A 21,454-nucleotide genomic window follows, 5' to 3' on the forward strand; every position below is an offset into this window, starting at 1 on the left:
ATCCAAAATCAAGGTGTGGACCATGCTCCCTGTGGAGGTCCTAGAGAGGAATCCTTCCATCTATCTTTTATCTGGTGGCTGTCAGCATTCCTTCATTTCCTTGTTTTGTTGTTGTTGTTGCTGTTGCTATTGGTGTTTGTCTCATCACTCCTATCTCTGCCTTGTCTACACATCTCTTTTCCAGTATGTTAGGGTATGAAATCCTCCTTTGTCTTTCTTTTTTTTTTTTTAAGATTTTATTTATTTATCAGAGAGGGGGGGGGGGAGAAAGCGAGCACAGGCAGACAGAATGGCAGGCAGAGGCAGAGGGAGAGGGAGAAGCAGGCTCCCCGCCAAGCAAGGAGCCCCATGCGGGACTCGATCCCAGGACGCTGGGATCATGACCTGAGCCGAAGGCAGCTGCTTAACCAACTGAGCCACCCTGGCGTCCCTGTCTTTCTTCTATAAAGGCACTTAACATTGGGTTTAGGGCCCACCTGGATGGATAATCAGGATGAATTACTCTCAAGATCTTTAACTTAATTACATATGTAGAGACCCTTTCTTCCAAATGTCGTAACATTCATGGGCTCCAGGGACATACATACCTTTTAAGAGTCACCATTCAACCTATTACACTGTCTCTTTTTATTTTTACCTGTTTTGGGTTGAATCCTGCCCTTCTCCACCCACCTCCCCTGTTATATATTGAAGTCCTGACCCTTGTTACCTCAGAGTGACCTTATTTGGGAATAGGTTGTTGCAGATGTAATAAATTAAGCTCAGACGAGGTCATTAGGAGGAGCCCTAATCCAGAATGACTGCTGTCCTTATGAAAAGGGGAAATTTGGGCATCAGGGAGAACACTGTGTGAACATGAAGGCAAAGATTATATTTCTATAAGCCAAGAAAAGCCAAAAATTACCAGCATACCGCCAGAAGCTAGGTGGGAGGCCTGAAACATTCTTCTCACAGCCCGCAGAAGGAAGAATCCTGCAGACACTTGTTCTTAGACTTCTAGCCTCCAGAACTATAAGACAATAAATTTCTGTTGTTTCAGCCACTCAGTCTGTGTACTTCATTCAATATTACAGCACTAGCGGACCAATACATTATCTATACGTAAATGTCATTTAAATGGTGATAATCCAATTACAATTTTGTAATCTACAATAGTGTTGCATTTTAGTTGCCAACATTCCATTGAAAGGGTGTTTATTTTCTACCTTATAAATAATGTTATAATAAACCTGTAACTTTATCCATAAGGCATTTCCTTTTTTTGGATTATTTCCTTTGGATATATTCTAAAAAATGGGAATTCTTCATCAAAAGGTTCAGAACAATAAACATTTTTGAGTGACTGAACATTTTATGCCTTGGAAATGTGTTGCTAAATTGCTTTCCAAAGAGTTGTAAAAATTTACCTTCTATCCAATGTGATGAGGGATTACAACATAGTCTAACCAACATTTGACAGTATCATTTCAAGTACTGTCACACACATTTTGAGAATATATTACGATTTATTCTTCAGTGGGGGAAGGGGTAACCAAAAAAGTGTATTTACTTGGTCCTAACTTTTTCTCTCCTTCTCTTGCTTTTGGACAGTCACCAGAGGAAATTAGCCACAGTGCCTTTAGGCTACACTTTGCTTGTTATATTTAACCAAAGAAAGCCCCATAGAAGAGAATCCAAGATGGGTATGAATTCTTCTTAATGCAAAAGAAAAAAAAAAAAAAAAAGCTCATTTCATTATCTCCATCCTTCATGAATTAAATTTTATTTATCTGTATGTCAGTTGTTATAATGAGGACCGTGAAGACAGCTTCTAGGGCAATATCCATTTTGTTTTATCTTAACACACCGTATTTATTTGGGAATTTATCTTCCACCTTGTTCTAGGAAATGGGTTGGGCGTTGGCCCACATTCAGCACTTCCCGAGCTGAGGACTAGGACAGCTGCACCCCCCGCCTGTCCGCCCCTCTACAAGTCTTCCCTCACGACGGATCCAGTTTTTCCGTTTAAATATTAACAATGACCAAACCAAATCTGCAAAAGCGCTACCAGGCTAAGAAGCAAAACGTCTTATTATTATTTTTTCCTTTTCTTTTTAATCTGTCGAAGCGCTGCTGTTTCTGCAGCGCGCATCTCTGGTCCTTTCTAGTCTTCTCGCCACCTGCCCACTCCCACCCCGGGGCCGGACAGCGCCTCAGGTCTGCCCTCCAAACCCTGGGTCTGAGTAGAGCCTGTCCCCCCCTCCACCCCTCCTCCACCCCCCCCGGATTTTAAAAAGGACGTTGCGCTGGCCGGTCATTGCAGGGCGCCTCCGCAGACTGGAGCAGATACAAGAGCATCCCTCCCATGGGGTGTGTGGTGCCCACAAGCTCAGCGAACTCGGATTTTGAGGCTGTGTTTTCTGTTAGGGTGGGTGGGGGGAAAGTGTGTCCTCCAAGCATTCAGACCAGAACCTTAGACTTTCTGCCTCTCTCTTCCCGCACCCCACCCCCCACTTTCCTCCTCTCTTTCTCTCTCAAGGTGTGGGAGAGTTTCTTTCTCAGACCAGAGAGGGGCGCCTTTCTAGTTCCCTTTCCCCTTGCCCAGCTTAAGGAGAAAAAAAAAAAAAAAAAGACAGAAAGGAAAAAAATGAAAAAAAAAAAAAAAAAAAAAAAAGCCCGGGAGTAATAGCGAGCATCTGTGCTGGGTGCTCAATGAATGGAAGCCGCCGGGCGGGCCTGCGCGCACCGTGCCGTCCCCCCGCGGCCTGTTAAGGGCCCTCGCCAGCCCCGCGCCCTCCTCCCGCCGCTGGCTGAGGCTGCCGCCGCCACTGCGCCCCACGCCGAGGCCGCGGCGGCGACGGGGAAGGTCGGAGGGAGGGTGGTTTCCTCCCGCCCCACACCCAGTCTCGGAGCCGGATATACAGAGTGTCACGTTTGGGGGCCGAAAGCCGCGAGCGCTTTTCCCTGCGGCGGGAGTACTTGCCGGAGCCTCGGGGAAGGAGCGGGGTTCCCGGGACCACCAGTTGAACCCCACCCGCGCCGGAGGAGCAGGTATTCCGGGGGCCGCAGCCCAGAGCTCAGAGAGCCCACGCCTCGGAGGCCACGCGGGGCGGGGGCGGCCGGGGAGGCAGGCTCGGCCGGTGCGCGGGAGGGGCGGGTCCCCGCGGACCCCGAGGGAGGGTGGGCTCGCGGCCAGGAGGCGGGAGGGGAGCGGTTTGGGAGGCGCTGCCCCCCTGCGGCCGCCCCCCACCCCCAGCCGTCGGCCGGCGCTCTGGGCGCCTGCACTGCCCGCCGAGGTGGCGCGCGCCGCGGGTGGCAGCGGCGGCGGGCCGCGCCGGGCGCGAGAGGGTTAACGCGCGAGTCGCTCGGGGCAGCCTGGATGGAGGGAGGTAGGCGCCCGGCCGGGTCTGGCGGCCGCTGCCTGGGGCCCTGGGGCTATTCCTGAAGTGAGCGCGGCGATTCCGGGCCACGTGTGGAGCGGCGCCGGGTCCGCGGCCCTCCCTGCGCGGGAGAGAGTCGGCGCGCTTCCCGGCCCCGCGGCGCGTGCTCGCTCGCCCCGAGCCCCGCGCCCGGCCGCGCGCCGGGACCCTCCCATTCGCTCTCGATCCCGGCGTGGCGCAGGGCCGGCCCGGGTGGGGTCTGGGGCTGTCGGAAGTTTGCCACCTCTCCCTGTGGCCTGGGCGTGCTGGGAAGAGCCGGGGAGCAGGTACCAGCAGATGGCTTGCAGGAAGGCTGCGCACACCCGGGGAGAGGAAGATTGCCCGAGGGGGCAATTCCATTCAATTAAAAGGATTAATAGCCAACTTAATCCTAGAAACCAGAGGAAAGCTGCTGTCACCTACTACTCACCTGCCAGCCTCCTGTTTCACCTTGCGGGATGGGTAGAATTAATGAACGCTTACTCTTGGATGGATTAGGTACCTAGTGTGAGCAACCAGGTCCTCGAGGGATGGGTCTGCAGGAGCTTTGGAGGCTGGTTGAATCATGCGGAGTGCCCCAGTGTACCCTGAGCAAGGACAGAGCAGGGACAGCAGGGTGACCAAGAAGCTCCGGTTAATCGTACTTTTCTACTTGTTCGAAGTGCATCATGAGAAGTTTGACACTGGGAGAAAAGAGATTTGAGAATTACCCTCTGGTTTCAGTTACTCATCTCCTTACCCCCATTTATGTGAGCTGGAGATCTGGCTGAGAAGCAAGCCTATTTAGTCTGAAAGGGCAAAGAGACTAAGTAAAATTTTAAGGCAACCACTCTAATTGGCAAGAGCAGGCTTTTGGCACCGGGCACATTTAGGGATAGTTGTGTGTGAGACTTCCAGGAGATGGCTGTGAGGTTTTACCAGCCAACTCGGGTGCTGAAGTGTTTCACCTGTAGTGTTTCTCGGGATGCTGGTCTTCAGAGAACACTTTCTATTTCTGAGGGCATTTTCTGCACCTGCTTTTTAAACAAATTCCTACCTGACTCCTACACTACAAGTTGGTAAATCTTGCTGTGAGGTATTTCTCCTTTATCTGAAGGAGGGAATGTGATATCTAATTACAGAAGAGGGAGAAGTTTTCTTTAAGGGGGTAAAATTCAACAAAAGAGCTCATATTTGGGTATCCCGTTGGGGTTTATAAAGAATATATGGTCATCTTGAACATGTCACTATTTGCTTCCCTGTCATCTGAAGATGCGTTTTGAGTGTATTTCTGACAACATCTGGGCAACCTTAAGAATTCTTTGGTTTTTGCATTTACTCCCATGCAGTCATGAAAACCCACTCATTCACAAGCTCAGTCTCCAGAAGGATCATGCACAGGAGCCAGCATGCTCGTTCCTGGCATTGTGGGCTCCGTGAGAACATTTTTTACTCTTGAAGAGGCATTCTTCTTGCTTTATTTTGTTAACAGACCACTTCAAGAATCTGGGGGGGAAAAAAAAAGCTATGGGATATGAAACACAAACACATGCACATTAAGAAAAAATTTTGCCTACATTTTTAGAGTTCACAGCCTCCCTGATACCAAACCAAATGTTAGACGTGCAGAGGCCCTGGGCAGGGCCAGCTTCACAGAAACGCAAACTGTGCAGGGACACGGGACTCTGAACTTAGAAGGCCCCCGCACTTGGTTTAAAGTTCTGCTGTCACTGTCAGCTCTCAATAATTTTCAAAGAAGGAGCTCCAAGTGTTCATTTTATACTAGATCCCGCAAATTCTTTAGCCAGGCCTGACCCCAGGTTAACAATCCTGTTCTAGAATTTACTGAATAACGGGGTTGTGATAATAGTGATCCTACATTTTAGGTGAATTCTACAACACAAACCTGGAAGTTAGCCAATTAGTACGTATATCATTAAGGCCCTCTTTCTCATGCTCAGTTTCCTTATTGACTGATTCAAGATACAATGTCTAGTACTCTGTTCACCTTAAAAGGTTGTTGTGAAGATACACTAGGTAAACAGATCATTGTGAAAACGTCTACTTTCCTTGAACAGTTCTATGCTAACAAATATCATACTGTTATAGACTTAACTTTCCTGTTCCATGTTTCAGAAGTAGCTTGAGGAAGGTTGGTGGCAGAACTTTCATAATAACCCTTATATTTTGGTGAGGAAGAAAATAAAGCAAAAAGTAGCTAAGGTATTTAGCATTTTAAATATTCCTTAACAACTGTTATTTGGACAACATTGGAATTGGCAAGCAAAAGACAGACTAACTTCTTGGGTCCCAGAGATACTTCCTTAATTAGATGGGTGTTTGAGTCTAATTCATCCAAAAATCGCTTGCAGGAAGGCTGACAAGAGACTGAGCTAATGATTGAAATTTTCTTGTTTCACTTAAGTTCTAAAAATCCATATTTCCAATTCTTGAGCAAGTCATTCTTCTAAATATTCTAGGAGATCCCCTAGCAGTATAAAGGATGCCTAGTCCTTTACCAAGTTGTCTTTACCTCTTTCAACACTTGAGGAGGAGATGAGAAACTTCAGGCAAGTTCTCTGTTCCCACTCTCCTCCCTTAACTACTCTTTATCCCGGCTTTCATTTCCAGTATGATGGCAACACACTCCAAAATGTTGGGGAAGAAAGCAGTGAAAGAAAACGAGTCAAATCCCCAGACTTAAGTGTTAAAATGGGGGCGCTACAGGTGCCGGACAGAGACTCCTTTCGTACAACTATGGACAACTCTGTGGAAGCATGCTGTGCACTTTAGGTTGTGAAGTACCAGGTCCTGTACTCGACAGACGTATGACATCATTGGTCAGACAAGCTGTAAAGATAAGGTGTTCATTAACAATAGTAGATGAGTTGTTACAAGGCAATGTAAGAGTACACACCAAATGAATGGTACAGAATATAAGTACAGTGAGTTCCCAAGAAGAGAATAAACTGAAATGGCTAGTGAAGCTTAAGAGGACAGCTATAGGAGACGTCCCTTAGAGCTCTGCTCCCCCACAGAGGTGAACGCATGTGTCTTTTGGGTGATTAGTGTGCAAAAAACGAAAATCTGGGTGGTGCTAAAGTTTCATGTAAGGAAAAGGCAGCAGATAAAACTATCAGAGAACTTTCCAATGGTGAGCTTCATTCATATAAAAATAATTATTAAGCCTCTTCTGTGACCAGACACAGTGCCAATTTTTCCACAGTTAGTGCTGAATAAAGCAGATGCGTTCCCCATCTTGTGGAACTTACGGACATTTAAAAAATAAACATGTAATAACAAATTGTTGGAAGTAGAATGAATAACAGGGTGCTATTTAAAAAAGGCAGGGGGGCAAAGCAGGAAAGGTGCTTGTGTGGCTCCATTGGTTATCATCCAACTCTTGATTTCCGTTCAGGTCATGATTGCAGGGTCGTGGGATTGAGTCCCTCATCAGGCTCCCAGCTCAGCAGGGGGTCTGCTTGAGACTCTCTTCCTCTGTACCTCCTCTCTGCTCGTGTGCATGCTCTATTTCTCTCAAATAAATAAATCTTCAAAACAAAACAATAGGAACTGATTCAGATTTGGTGTTTTGGGAAGGTCTCTCGGACAATGAAAGATTTAAATTGATAGTTGAAATAAGAATAGGGCTTAGCTTGGGAAAAAAGTAAGAAAAAGCAATCTGGGCAGAGGAAGTAGCAGACGGGAAGGCTGTAAGGAGAGGAGAAGACTGGAAATATTCAGGGGTCAGAGAGGAAGCACATGTGGCTAGAGTTTGGTGAGGAGATGGTTGAGAGGCTGGACCCTGATCATGCAAAACCTCACAGACCTTGAAAAAGATTCTGAATTTTATTTTGATGGGAAGCCATTGAGGACTTTGAAGCCAGGGACCATTAATTTATGTTTTGAGGAACTCTTTATGGATGCAATAAGAGCAAAAGACAAGAAGGATAAAGGGATGCAAGAAGGAAGACCAGTTAGGGCAGAGTGCCAGTGACTGTTCGGACAGGGGAGGTGGACAGACGTGACATGTATTTTGAAGGTAGAATTGCTAGAACTTATTGATAGATTTGATATAAGAGGTATATGAGGCAAAAAGAAGTGTAAGAATGAATTCTTTTGGTAGATACTGCTGAAAGTTTATAATCCAAAGCAATAGACTCATGCCTATGATTTAGAGTTGCTACAAAAACTGAAAAATGAAATGGAAGCTGGTAACCCTGCCTAGTACGTCTAGAGAATATACCAGACTATTGGTGTAGAGGCGAGAGAGTGGCAACACACCATCAGTTACTTTTCACACCATCATGTGTACTGTTAGGATTATTTTTAAACCATCACGTCTTTTATCACTTCTTAAAAAGTTACCACAACAAATGTGGCTGTATTAATTGGCTTGAGCACATGACTAGAATATAGGGTCATTTCCTAAAAATGACAAAAATCAGGAAAGAAAGGTCTGCTCCTTACCAAAGTGGTTGGTTCTAAAACATAATTCACTTCCCTACTTAAAACCTTTCCATTCTTTCCTCTTGTTTATATCAATGTTTGCCAAAATGTCGTCTGGATCATTAGTATTTTGGCATACAAATAACTGTTAAGTGAAGGAAAGGAAAAAAAAAAAAAAAGGTTTCCTAAGAAAGATTGAGAAACACTTGACTTAACCTAGGTAAGCGGTTTTATTGCAAGAATCCTCAGAGCCTTTAATTTACAAATGCATGCTAAGAATCAAGAAAGAAGGGATATTTTATGACACACTTCCTAAACTTATTTGACCTTGAAATGCTTTTTTTGGCAGAACATCTAACAGTCAGCGTTCAGCATACCACGCTTTGGGAAATGTTGCCCTATATTAATAGAGTAAACCTTTTAACATTGACAGCTCTCTATTATCCATCAGCTTCTCTCATCCCTTTCATGCTACTTAGCTGGAAGGAAACAGGAGATCAGAACTGCCTCTGTTAATAAGCTTTAAGTTCATGATGAACTTTTTTGCTATTTTGCTATATGGATAAAAGATAAAGAGATATTCATAAGCAAGATCGACAGTCTGATGAAAAATGAGTTTTTATTTGTGTTTTGCTGTTGTTGTTTGATTTCTACATTCATGGCAAGGCTACAGGCAGGCCCTCCCTGAGGTGCGTTTTGTCAAGTCTAGATTTACACATGAGGAGCCATAAGCACAGGCAGTGGGGAAGTCTTCACAGAGCCTATCTTGTTCCATGGTAGATCTGGGCCTTATTTGATGTTTGTAATGTATCTCTTACAGGGCAACACAATGTGAATGCACCGGGTATCTGTAGGAGCAATGATTTTGCAGTGAATTTCATATATCTTCTCTCCAGGACCCTAGTGCATTTGCATGGGGATGGGCTGGAGGCAGGAATGCAATCTATGACCAAAGAACAATACAACCAAAAGAATAATAGAGAAGAAGAAAATTCATACAACTGTGGACTCTGATCTTGTGCTCTAGCCCGGGGTGGGCAAACTATGGCCTAAGGGCCAAATCTGGCCCCTGCCTGTTTTTTATATATTTCTTGAACTAAGAATGGTTTTTATACCTTTCAATGGTTGAAAAAAAAATCAAGAGAAGAATAATATTCTGTAGCACAAGCAAATTATATGAAAAACAAATTTCAGTGTCCATAAATAAAGCTTTATTGGAGGGGTGCCTGGGTGGCTCAATGGGTTAAAGCCTCTGCCTTCAGCTCAGGTCATGATCCCAGGGTCCTGGGATCCAGCCCTGCTTCGGGACCCCTGCTCAGCAGGGAGCCTGCTTCCCCCTCTCTCTCTGCCTGCCTCTCTGCCTGCTTGTGATCCTTCAGTCAAATAAATTAATTAATTAAATCTTTAAAAAAAAAAAAAAAGCTTTATTGGAAAACAGCCAGGATCATGTATCTTATCTATTCATCACATTATCTATGAACTTGAGTGTTCTACCCAGTGAGTAGTTGTAACCAGCAAAGCCTAATGCATCTGGCCCTTTACAGAAATGCCAACCCTTGCTCTAGACTATTAAACTCACTGGCCATAATATTAATAGATTTTTTTTTCATTTGTTTTCCATATTAAGGGGTAGTCTTAGATCATTCAGGCTACAATAACAAAGTACCATAGACTGGGTGGTTTATAAAAACAGAAATTTATTTCTAACAGTTAGGGTGGCTGGGAGAGCCCACTTCCTGGGCTCATAGATGTTGCTGAGGCTGAGGTCTATTTTTCTTCTAGGAGTTTTATGGTTTCAGGACAAGAGATGTTTAATCCATTTTGAGATTATTTTGTGTATGGTGTTAAGAAAGTGCTTCAGTTCCATTCTTATGCCTTCCCAATATCATTTATCAAATCTTTTCCCCATTGTATGTCCTTGCCTCTCTTGTCATAGATCAATTGACCATACAAACACAGGTTTATTTCGGGGCTCCCTGACCTATTCCATTGTTTGCAAGTGTCCATCTTTTCATTGTAACCTCACATGGCAGAAGGGGCGAGGGAGTTCTCTGGAGTCTCTCTCTCTCTCTCTCTTAAAAAAAAAATGTTATTATTGAAGTATAGTTGACATGCAATATTATATTAGTTTCAGGTGTATGACTTAGTGATTCTACAGTTCTATACATTAAACAGTGTTCACCATAATAAATGTAGTTACCATCTGCCACCATACATTATTACAGTAATGACTATATTCCCTGTGACTTTTTTATTGTATAACTGTAAGATTGTACCTCTGAATACCTTTCCTCTACTTTGCCCATCCCCCACCTTCCTCCCCTTTGACAACCACCAGTTTGTTCTCTGTATTTATGAGCCTATTTCTGATTTTTGTTTTTTGTTTCTTAGATTCCACATATAAGTGAAATCATATGGTATTTGTCTTTCTTTGCCTGACTTATTTCACTTGGCATGATGTCCTCTAGATCTATGCATGTTGTTGCAAATGGCAGGATCTCATTCTTTTTCATGGTTGAGTAATATTCCATTGTGGGGACACACACACACACACACACACACCTTATATAGCCATTCATCTATCAATGGGTACTTGGGTTGCTTCTGAATCTTGGTTATTGTAAATAATGCTGCAATAAACATAGGTATATGTATCCTTTTGAATTAGTGTTTTCATTTTCTTTGGGTATGTACTCAGGAGTGGAATTACTGGATCATATGGTATTTCTATTTTTAATTTTATGAAAAATCTCCATACTCCATATTCCAAACAAGGGAGTTCTCTAGAGTCCCTTATATATGGGTACTAATTGATTCATAAGCGCTCCACCCTCACAACATCATTATCTCCTAGAGGTCCTATCTCCAAACCATCACACTGAGGAGTAGATTTCAACACATAACTTTTTGGGGAGACTCATACATTCAGTCTATAAATTATAAACTGACTTCCTAGAAGCTCCTTCATTATTATTGGCAATGCTATTTGTTGTCTGACTATGGTAACTTCTGTTACATGCCAGTATGAGGAGCAGAAGATAGTGTGGAAGGTAGTCACTTTTGAGGGTTACTCAAACATTTGAACTCTTGTATAAAGGATGGGCACTCAGATACACATAGTGACAGCCCCAAGAAGTAGGGAGGGGAATTACCTCTGTTGAACTCTACTACCTCTGAGCACAAATTTACTAGAGTAAATTTACTAGAGTATCACCTTCAATTTTTATTTCAACAATGAGGCAAATCTATTATTTATGTGCATTTTTATGGATATTGATGGTTTCGGGGTGATAGTCTTAGTTTAGGGGTAACAGAAATACACATTTTATTGTCCCTACCCTATACTTCCTGAATCAGGATTTTTGGCACAACAATCCCCTGAGGCTTCATATATAACCAGCGCAGTTCAGATACAAAATGTGGGAACAACTGATCCAGGTATTTTCCATGGGACCTAGAACCAGAAGATTGGGGGTGCCTGGGTGGCTCAGGGGGTTAAAGCCTCTGCCCTGGGCTCAGGTCATGATCTCAGGGTTCTGGGTTCGGGCCCTGCATTGGGCTCTCTGCTTAGCAAGGAGCCTGCTTCCCTTCCTCTCTCTCTGCCTGCCACTCTGCCTATTTGTGATCACTGTCTGTCAAATAAATAAATAAATAAATATTTTTTTAAAAAAAAAGAATACTTGAAGGCTGGTACTTGGGTTTATTACTATTATTATGAAATCCTTCCAGGTCAGTGTATTCAGTGCGCATCAAACAGTATGAAATATGGGCTCCTTGCCAGGCACACTGAGCAAGACATTTTTTTTTTTTTTAATGGCTAACTCAGAGGCTTACCTTTAAAAAAAAAAAAATTGATTTCAGATAACATCTCAATTCAGTAGACTTTTTTTTTTAACTTTAACACCTATACCAATGCAAAGAATATTATATATTTCTTTGTGTAGTCAACAATGTGATTAAATAGACAGTAAAAAAATTGTTCTCAGTATAATTATCAAACACTAAGAATAGCACATGTGTATTGTTTTCATCATGGTTTATTTTAAAAGTCCTAGATAAGTTTGTATCCTTAACGTCTGTAGTCCAGCGAAAGCATTTCCAAGCCGTCATTCACAACATGTGGTCCCTGTGGCTTTTGGACATACTATTTTTTGTTGTTGTTTTTGAGGTATTTTAACATCCTAGGCTCCTCCAGACATGGCCTCAAACCACTTGAGGCAAGGAAGGGAAAGCAAAGACTTCCCTATGAATCTGTGTGGAGAAAACAAGACTGTGGCCTCTCCCACCCTCTCTGTGTTCTCCTACCTCAGCTGAGGAGTTGTTGGGTCAGTAATATTTGCTGGTGAATAACAGGATGACTTCAGGAGGCAAGAATCCTATTTCCTGAGCCAAGAAATGAGAAAAAGTCATTGTGAAAACACTGCACATTTTAGATCATTAAAAAAAAAAAAAGAAAGAAAAAGAAAACAATGCTTTATTTATCACAGGTCAGTGAGGACATATCCCATAAACATCACACAAACCCTGGTATCTGTGAGGTCAGGATAGATGGAAATTAGGAAGCCCGTTAAATTCTGTGTCTGGTCCCAACACCTTTGAAACCATTTAAGTCCTTCTAGTGGAGTTCTATCTGCCAAAGCACAACACTGCCCAGAACCTGGAGGAATCTGCTGGGAGAATTTAATAAACTGACCAAAAGAAGCTGTGTGTAACAATTCAGTAGGTGTGTATGTATTGGAGGTTTTGCTAATTATTTTCAAGAAAGGACATTTAATATTAGAAGATGTGTGGATAGTAACAGCATAGTTTTTTTTTTTCCCAATAAGAAAATCATCTTTAAGATGAACAATAGTCATTGAATAAAATTAGAGCCATTTATCGAAAACATAAGAGAAATTATCCCCTTAATTTCACACAAAACCTAAGTTTAACCAGATAAGTATTAATGAAATCAATTTCTGGTCAGTCTGTATATTTTTTATTTCTTTTACACCCTGGCTGTTGTTTCATTCCAAATTGAATCGTGTTTCCGTTGTGTTGTGTTTATGCAAGACCTTCAAGACATATGTGCCCTGAAGATGAGCAGATGAGCTAAACGATGGGACTCGTTCCCTTACTGAAAGACTCGGAGAACCTTGAGATCCACTCCTGAGACTGTTCTCGAGGTGGTGGGAATCTCTGATGGTCTGAAAGGGTTAACTTCTCTCATCCAAATGAGCAGTTGTACTTGTCAAAACCCTCTCCCTAGCAGAATTCTGACATTGCCTCTCTCTTCTTTTCCTCCTACTATTTTGGTCCAGTCCTGCCTGCAGCAATAACTACGCAAGTGCCACTGAGTGCATTACAGATCACAGGACCTCACGTTAGGTAAATGTAGGTATCACTTTCCGAAGGACAGAGCAAAGCTTTCCCAAATTAGACTTCCGCAAACTCTTAGACTATATGTCCGGCACATACCACCCCATCTTACCTACTATACAGAGTGGGCACTGCAGATAGCTTTTCCTTAACTATTAACTAATACTCATTAGTTAACTTATTAGCTAATTAATAATTACTACTAATAATTAATTAATTAACTAATACTCCTAAGTGTAGATTGTCTGAGCACCTTCTCTATATGGAGTATGCATTTTGTAGAAATGAAAAGTCAGTCCCAAAGACAGAGTGATCTGTCACACATCTATTTAATGGATCAATGAATGTACACTAGTATCCAAATCTTATGAACTACAAATCCCATGACCATTTCACTCATTTATGCCTTCATTCATTCATTCATTCACACAATTTTTGGAGTGTCTGCCATGTGCCAGGAGGGGTGGTTAGCTCTGCAAATATGATGATGAGCAAATTATAGGTCCCGCCTTTACACTTGAGTGCCTCCAACTCTTTGAGCAATGTTTAGCCAGTTGTAGCTTTGGGGTTTGTGGTCTTTGCAATAAAGATCTTCAGTGTAAAATATAAAATACTTGCATGTTTTTATTTCCCCCTCTTCACCCTCCAAACCAGCCCCAGTCAATGACTTAGCTTCTCATAGTCCTGCACAGGTAATGTCAACTTAATTATGCTGGCAAATGGAGTTGAAATGAAATACTAGAAATTCCACAGGGAAGAGAATGAGAATGTTCTCCAAGGAAATGATATTCTTTGTTGTTCACCACAGGTGAGCACTGATCAGTCTGTGCTTCTCTCCTCACTATTATTCCCTCTTTCCCCAAACCTGGCTGTGGACTGAGTTCCTTCCTCAGGCCTCCCCTTTCCTTTGTGCCCCGGAAGAGAGACATACATTCTCTTTGCATTTTAAGTAATTAACTGCTAGTCACTGCAAAGAAAAGATAGGGGAAGAGAAAAACCAACCCATGGGGGAAAAATTACAAAGTTTCCAGAATGATACCTTTGAGTCTTGGCAGAGGACAAGTTGTTGCTAACTTCCTCTGAGATGACAGATGAAATTGTCTTTAGCCATTATCTGTCGCCATCCATCTTTATTTCTAGAAGAGAGATCAAAAACCAACCCTCTGCCTTAAAAATCCTTACCTATACTCTTAAATCTGGATGAATATGGGCATTTATCTGATGAAGGGAATTTTGGCTTTCAACGGATTCTCTAAGAGGTCCTGACTAAAGCATGATTGGAACCACTGCTTTAGGAATAATCCGGGGGACCATTTTACCTCTTGAAAGTACTTCAGACCCAGGCCACTGCCAGGTCAGAAAAATCCTCTCTGAGGATTCTTGCCAGGGTCTCCAGAACTGTTTGGGAGGCTTAGGTTCTCATGTTCCATCTTCAGTGCATCACATGACTCCAAGCATTACATTGCTTCAAAATAGGAAAAAGATCATTCCCTTGCATAACGCATTCCATTATTCTTCCTTCCCTAGAGCAGCCTTACCAAGTGAGTGAGGGGCTAGTGAAGCAGTGGTGGATTGGGCAGCAGGTGTCCCTAAGCAGAAAAGCCTTTAACACCACCGTCCCTTCCTGTTATCTGGCTGGGTATCCAGAGGCACGTTGCTTCCCCTTTTGGTTTTCCCAGCGTATTAGTTCGCTTGGGTTGCTATAACTAATTACCACAAACTGAATGGTTCAAATAAAAGAAATGTATTGTCTCACAAATCTGGAGTCTAGAAAATCAAGATCCAAGATCAAGATGTCAGCAGGGTTGGTTCCCTCTGAAGGCTGTGAGGCAGGGAGCTGTTCCAGGCCTCTTCTGTTGGCTTGTATATAGCTATCCTCTCCCTGGGTCCTCATCTCCCCTCTGTACATGCATAACTGTGTCCAAATTTCCTCTTTTACAAGAACACCAAGCATACTGGAGTAGGGGCCTGGCCTACTCCGGTAACACTTCCCTTTGACTTAGTTACATCTACAACAACCCTATTTCCAAGTAAGATCACATTCTGAGATATTGGTGATTTAGGACTTCCAATTTATGAGTCTGGAGAGGACCCAATTCAATCCCTAATACCCAGAAAACTGACACTGGTCTCTTACTTACAATTTACAAATACATTCTATGTTACTAAAAAAAAAACACAAACCAATATGCATTTTTATGTATGAAGTGATAATGAACATAAGTAATGGTTGTTGCCCTTCACCAAGACTTTCTTCTCCATGTAATTTTTATTATTTTTATAACTTACATGTGGAAAAGTAAATATGTCTTCAATATAAGGTGAAGATGTTCAGGCATCTCTCAGATTCCAGCTTCCAGATCAGAAGAACAAAACATCACGGGCATCCATACACCCTCTTGATGCTCCCATGCAGTCCTTTTACTCCACCCCCCCAAACTAACCACTCTCCTGACTTCTAAGTTATAGATTAGCTTTGCCAGTTTTTGGAGTTACTAAAGGAAGTCCTATAGTACACATTCTTCTGTGTCTGGCTTCACTCAACATTGTATCTCTGAGATTCACCCAAATTATGTGAATTTGTAGATTTTTCATTCTCATTTTTGCATGGTGCTCCATACCGTGGCTATCCACATTTAATTTTTTTGCTCCACAGTTGATGAACACACGTGTAGTTTCCACTACAGGGTTCTTAGCAATACTGATGCCAAGAACACTCTTACGAATGTCTTTTGTTGAATGTGTATATGCATTTCCACGGTATACCTAGGCATGGAACTGCTTTATGTAGAGCATGTTAATGAAATCCGCCGAAGAATTCTCTGAAGTGACTGTGCACTTTATACTCCCAGGGGCAATAGTCAGAGACCCCATTGTTCCAGATTCTTATCAACACTTTTTTTTTTTTTTAAAGATTTATTTATTTGCAAGAGAGAGAGCATGAGAAGGAGTGGCAGAAGGAGAGGGAGAGAGAATCTCAAGATGATTCCATGCTGGGGGCACCTGGGTGGATCAGTGGGTTAAACCTCTGCCTTTGGCTCAGGTCGTGATCCTAGGGTTCTGGGATTGAGCCCCACATCAGGTTCTTCTCCCTCTCTCTCTGCCTGCCTCTCTGTGCCTACTTGTGATCTCTCTCTCTTTGTCAAATAAACAAATAAAATCTTAAAAAAAAAAAAAAAAGATTATATGCTGAGTGTGGAGCCCAAAGTGGGGCTTCATCTCAGGACTCTGAGATCATCCCTGAATCATGATCTGAGCCAAAACCAAGAGTCAGACACTTAACTGATCACATCATCCAGGTGTCCTCAACACTTCTTGTTTTTTGTCCTTTTCATTTTAGCCATTTTGGTGGAAGAGTAATTGTCTGGCATTGTGGATTTCTTTGTCTTTCTTTGGTGACTGACAAGACTGCAAATCTTTTTTGTAGACTTATTGGCCATTTGGATTTCTTCTCTTGAGAAGTACCTAAGTCCTTGCCCATTCATTTTTCTTTTTCTTAATTAAGTGTGCATATACTTTATATATTTTAGATATAATTCCTTTGTTGGATACATGTATTGTGAATGTCTTCTTCTGACTGAGATTTCCTTTCTTAGTCTCTTAATTTTTTTTCTTTTGATGAACACTGATTTTTATTGTTTTGTTTTGTGGGTTTTTTTTTTTAAAGATTTTATTTATTTATTTGACAGACAGAGATCACAAGTAGGCAGAGAGGCAGGCAGAGAGAGAGAGAGAGAGGGAAGCAGGCTTCCTGCGGAGCAGGGAGCCCGATGCGGGGCTCGATCCCAGGACCCTGAGATCATGACCCGAGCCGAAGGCAGCAGCCCAAACCACTGAGCCACCCAGGCACCCCTGAACACTGCTTCTTAATGGAGTCCAATATACTAGTATTATTCTTATATAGTTAGCGCTTTTTGTCTATCCACAGATCAGAAAGATGCTCTCTTCTAAGGGCTTTATTGTTTCACCTTTTGTACTAAGCTCTGGTATACATCTGGGATTAATTTTTATATGACATAGAGAAATAATGCATTTTCCAATTGGATGTTTAATTGACTCAGCACTATTTGTTAGAATTCTGAGTACTGTTGCAAATCAGAGGACACAGTAGCAGTTTGGACACCTCAGTTAGAATGAACACATTTAAATATAAAATCATTTAAAACACATCTCCCTCGGGCACCTGAGTGGCTCAGGTGGGTCAAAGCCTCTGCCTTTGGCTCAGGTCAAAATCCCAGGGTCCTGGGATTGAGCTTGGGCTCTCTGCTCAGCAGGGAGCCTGCTTCCTCCTCTCTCTCTGCCTGTCTCTGACTACTTGTGATCTCTGTCTGTCAAATAAATAAATAAAAATCTTAAAAAAAAAAAAATCTCGCTGTAATGACATCTGAAACCCATGTGACTATGAATATTTGAGAACCTGCAGTGTTAAGGTCAAAGTATTTATTTGACCTGCTTATTTAGACCTAATTTCTGGTGTAATGGGCTAGGTAAAATAACATAAATTTATTTATTTCACACTCAAAAGTCAAAGTATAAAATTTAAAACAAATTTATATCTCCGATATGGATGGGAAAAACTACTATATTAGTAGAATGACAAGTTTATAACCAAGAGTTTAAGGAACAAAAAATCAAAAGGCTTATCTTTAGTTATTAAGGCAGATAACAAAGGGCTCACCTGTCTTCATAGAACTTACACATTAAATGTCTTACGAGTTACCCAAACTCACCTCAAGATACAAGAGAGCTGGAATAATGAAAAATTGAAGGAAAGAAGATTAATTAGGTGACCATCCATTCTTCTATGTGTTCATTCAACAAATATTTATGTGGTGATTACTATTAGGTATTCTGTCTAGTCCTGTGAATATTACGAACAATAAAACACAGTCACTGTCCTCAGGATGTTTGCAATCCAGTGGAGAAAGACCAATAAGTCATCAAGTATATACGATGTGTAGAATGGGGGATCTGAGGTTTGGGCAGATGAGACTTTCAACTCAGCCCAGAGTCAGGGGAGAATTGGGAACTGCTTCCCAAAGGATTTAAAACTAAGCCTCGCCCAGTGAAGGGTAGGGCAGGATGAAGCTGTATGGTCACGGCATCTTGTCTACAAATGTGTATGGCATGGCCTCTGGTCCACAAGCTTAGTGATCTGAGACAAATGGCTTGATCTGTGCTTTAGTATCCAATTTGTAAAACAGGGTTTAAATAGAACATACCATTGAGTTCTTGCACTGATGCCCATATTAATGCATGTGAACCATCTGGAAGACTGTTGATACAGAGGGAGTGTTTGGTGAGCCTAGTTATTGTCCTGTGCAACAGTTAGAAAGTTAAAATGGGTTGTGAATCTCTGGAGAAACAAAGAGGTATTATCTATAGCATGAATCCAATGTGAAAGCTGAAGCAGAGAAAGAAAAGACCAGAACTGTGGAATACAGACTCTCATCTGATCCTGGTCTGAGCACTCAGTGACTATGTCTGCCTTAGAACATGACTAGATCACCTGTATAGTTCCTTTCAGCTCTCGTGGCCTATGATTTTGCAGCTCCTGCGGACAGAGACTCAATACATATTTTTTATTCTTGTGGACTAGAAATGAAGAAAAGAAATAAAATTTGATTCTGAGATTTCCAGCTGAGTGACTGAGTGAGCAGTGATAGCATTTCAAAAGAAGTAGGCATGTCATGAACAGATTGGTGTGTAGAGACTGGGAATGGTTGGGCACCAATTCGTGGAGAGAATTTTTAGGAGAAATTTTAATTCATTGTGGTGGAGAGGCAGTGTATTTCAGGAGTTAATAACAACCACAGAAACAGGAGCCTGGTTGCCTGGCCTAAAAGTTTGACACTTTCTAGCAATTACTTAAGTGCTCTACATCTAAGTTCCTTTATATATAAAATGCAGACAAAATGCAGGCTGCACCAAGCACCATTGCCATTTGTAGGTCAAAATGGTTGAGTTTTGGCAATTCCATGTGGTTCAGCCTATAATAGATACTTTCTAAGGGGCTGTACTGAGACTTAAATGAGTTTGTGTGCGTCACCTGCAGGAGACTGTGCTCAACACAATAAGGTAACATAGAAGTATTTTCTTTATTATTAGTGCTCTTTGTCTGGTTCATAATCTCCTACACCAAGTTTCACTGAGCCGGGACAGTTAGGCAGTGCATGGTATGGCTGTGTATGTCTCTTTCCCGAGTATATGTTTAGGCAGTCATGAGGCCTTGGTTAGGCCACTCGTCCATAGGATATGATTGTGTGCACGCTCCTTGAGGGAACCCATTGCACTTTCCTTGGTTTCTACTTCATAGGGAAATTTAACACCAAAGTTCCCAGGTTCCTCTCCCTAGTCTTTTCTCCTCCAAACCCCACCAACCCTCCACAGCCCAGTCCTTGGCTTCCATGGACCTAGGGTCCATCTTCCTCTTGTAGCATAGGTACCAGCCCTGCACCATCTGAGGGCCCTCTGCATTCCAGACATCATGCTGGTCCTGCACGGAGGGTGAGAAGAGGGGGGACACCCAGGAGCAATCTGGGTAGGAGAGCCAGAAGAGGGGATACCTGAGAGGGGGGTAAAAGGAGCCCAGCCAACCCTAAGCCATGAACTAGGGAGCGGACATGAGGCAGAGCCTGCCGGGGAGCCACGCTCTGACTGCATGATTTTTGACGGGTATTAGTGGGTCTCTCTGAAGAGGATCCAACAGAATGTGAATGGAGATGCAGAGAGATGTTAGATAAGTAGCAAAAAAAAAAAAAAAACCAACCCTAGAAACATGCCTTTCCTGAGTAAAAGTGGTACTAGTGCAGAATCTTACAAAATTGTTTACTGGCTATCATCCAGTGTCACCCGTATATTGCATGATTCACATTATTGGGTTGATCTATGTCCTGGTTTATGACTTGTCTTTTTACATTCTTTTTGGTGTTTTTTGAAGGACAGATATTCTTACTATTAATGTTGGGGAATTTACCAAATGTCTTCTCTTTGTGTTGAGATTTTTGTGTCTTTAAATAGATCCTTCCCTACCCACTTCTTTTGTGAAGCAATTAGCTTGCGAACACCTCCTCCATTAGACTGTGCTCTAGGACTCAGGGCTGTCATGATCTATTTCCTTTTGTTGGTGTCAGCGTGATGAATGGTGTATTCACACAAAGGAGGGAAACACTCAAATGATGAAATGCAGGTTAAGAAATAATGGCTGATTAAAATCACTTCTACTGTTACTGAATCTTTGACAAGTCAAGCTACTGTGCTAGGTAGCCACTTTAACACTATCAGTCCTGGGGATTGCCGTTTACAGATGAAGCAAATAAGGCCCGCCCTGTTTAAAATATAGTCATTAGGCAAGCATTAACGTAAAAATACAGTCATCACTGAAGCATAACTCTAGTCAAGAGAGACACTTCCTACTAAAAAATCTATTTTGAAGGGTGCTTGGCTGGTTCAGTCAGGAGAACACACGGCTCTTCATCTCAGGGTCATGAGTTCAGGTCCCACTTGGCCATCAAGCTTACTTAAAAAAGAAAAAATCTATTTTGAGAGCGAGTCTGAGGAATGCTTTTGGTGTTGAAACACTTCCATTGGTTGGATGTAGTAGACACACTTGTATTGCGTATCATCACATTTTCCTGAAAATCAACGAGAAATGATTCTCTATTCATTTTTGATCGGCCGTTTCTTAGGAACAGAATTATGGATTTGTCTTTATCCCCAAGAGACCATTTATAAAATAATTGTGCCAGTAGGTAAATATTTGAAGCCTTGGAGAGGAAATTGGCTGAAGATCGTCTTCTTGCAAATTCAGTATCTGAGCTCCTAAAGTTCTAATATTCTAAATAGAGTGGTTGAGGAAAAAAAAATAGAACTGAGAGTTATCAGGTGTTTCTGTGTTCTAGATATTGTTATATAGGAAAAGCAGGAACCAAATGAGCACCTGGTGAAAAGTTTTGTGTTTTGTTTTGTTTTTTTCCACTCGCAACAGGAGTTAAGAGACTACTGTTTATTTGATCAAAATTTAAGTCTTGGCTCTGGCACTGGAATTGGCCTTAGCCAAATCACTCCATATCTCAGTTCCTCAGCTCCTACCTCTCTGGGTAATAACATCTACACTATTTACCTCCCAGATGGTTGTGAAAAAATACTAAAATGTGCACATGAAGTGCTTCAAAAACTGTTAATATAAAGTGTAAGATCTGACAAGAGTTGCAACTGTTAATAGTAAAGTAGGACTGATAGCATGTAAGACTAGTAATTTTGTAGTGCTG

The 21,454-nt window shown here is 42.2% G+C and overlaps 1 protein-coding gene across 2 annotated transcripts in view; it reads left to right on the forward strand.

Annotated features, from left to right (window-relative positions):
• The first annotated feature begins 2,891 nt into the window (after positions 1-2,891).
• The window catches only part of FAR2 (fatty acyl-CoA reductase 2), a 135,041-nt gene continuing 116,478 nt past the window's right edge, over positions 2,892-21,454 (forward strand). The window contains exon 1 of one of the 2 annotated variants that reach the window (XM_059185854.1): positions 2,892-3,030. The gene's annotated coding sequence lies outside the window, so the exon portion shown is untranslated. The remainder of the gene's footprint in view (positions 3,031-21,454) is intronic. The other variant, XM_059185856.1, reaches the window with a different exon arrangement.

Source organism: Mustela lutreola, chromosome 8, assembly GCF_030435805.1.
Source record: "Mustela lutreola isolate mMusLut2 chromosome 8, mMusLut2.pri, whole genome shotgun sequence".
Taxonomy (NCBI): domain Eukaryota; kingdom Metazoa; phylum Chordata; class Mammalia; order Carnivora; family Mustelidae; genus Mustela; species Mustela lutreola.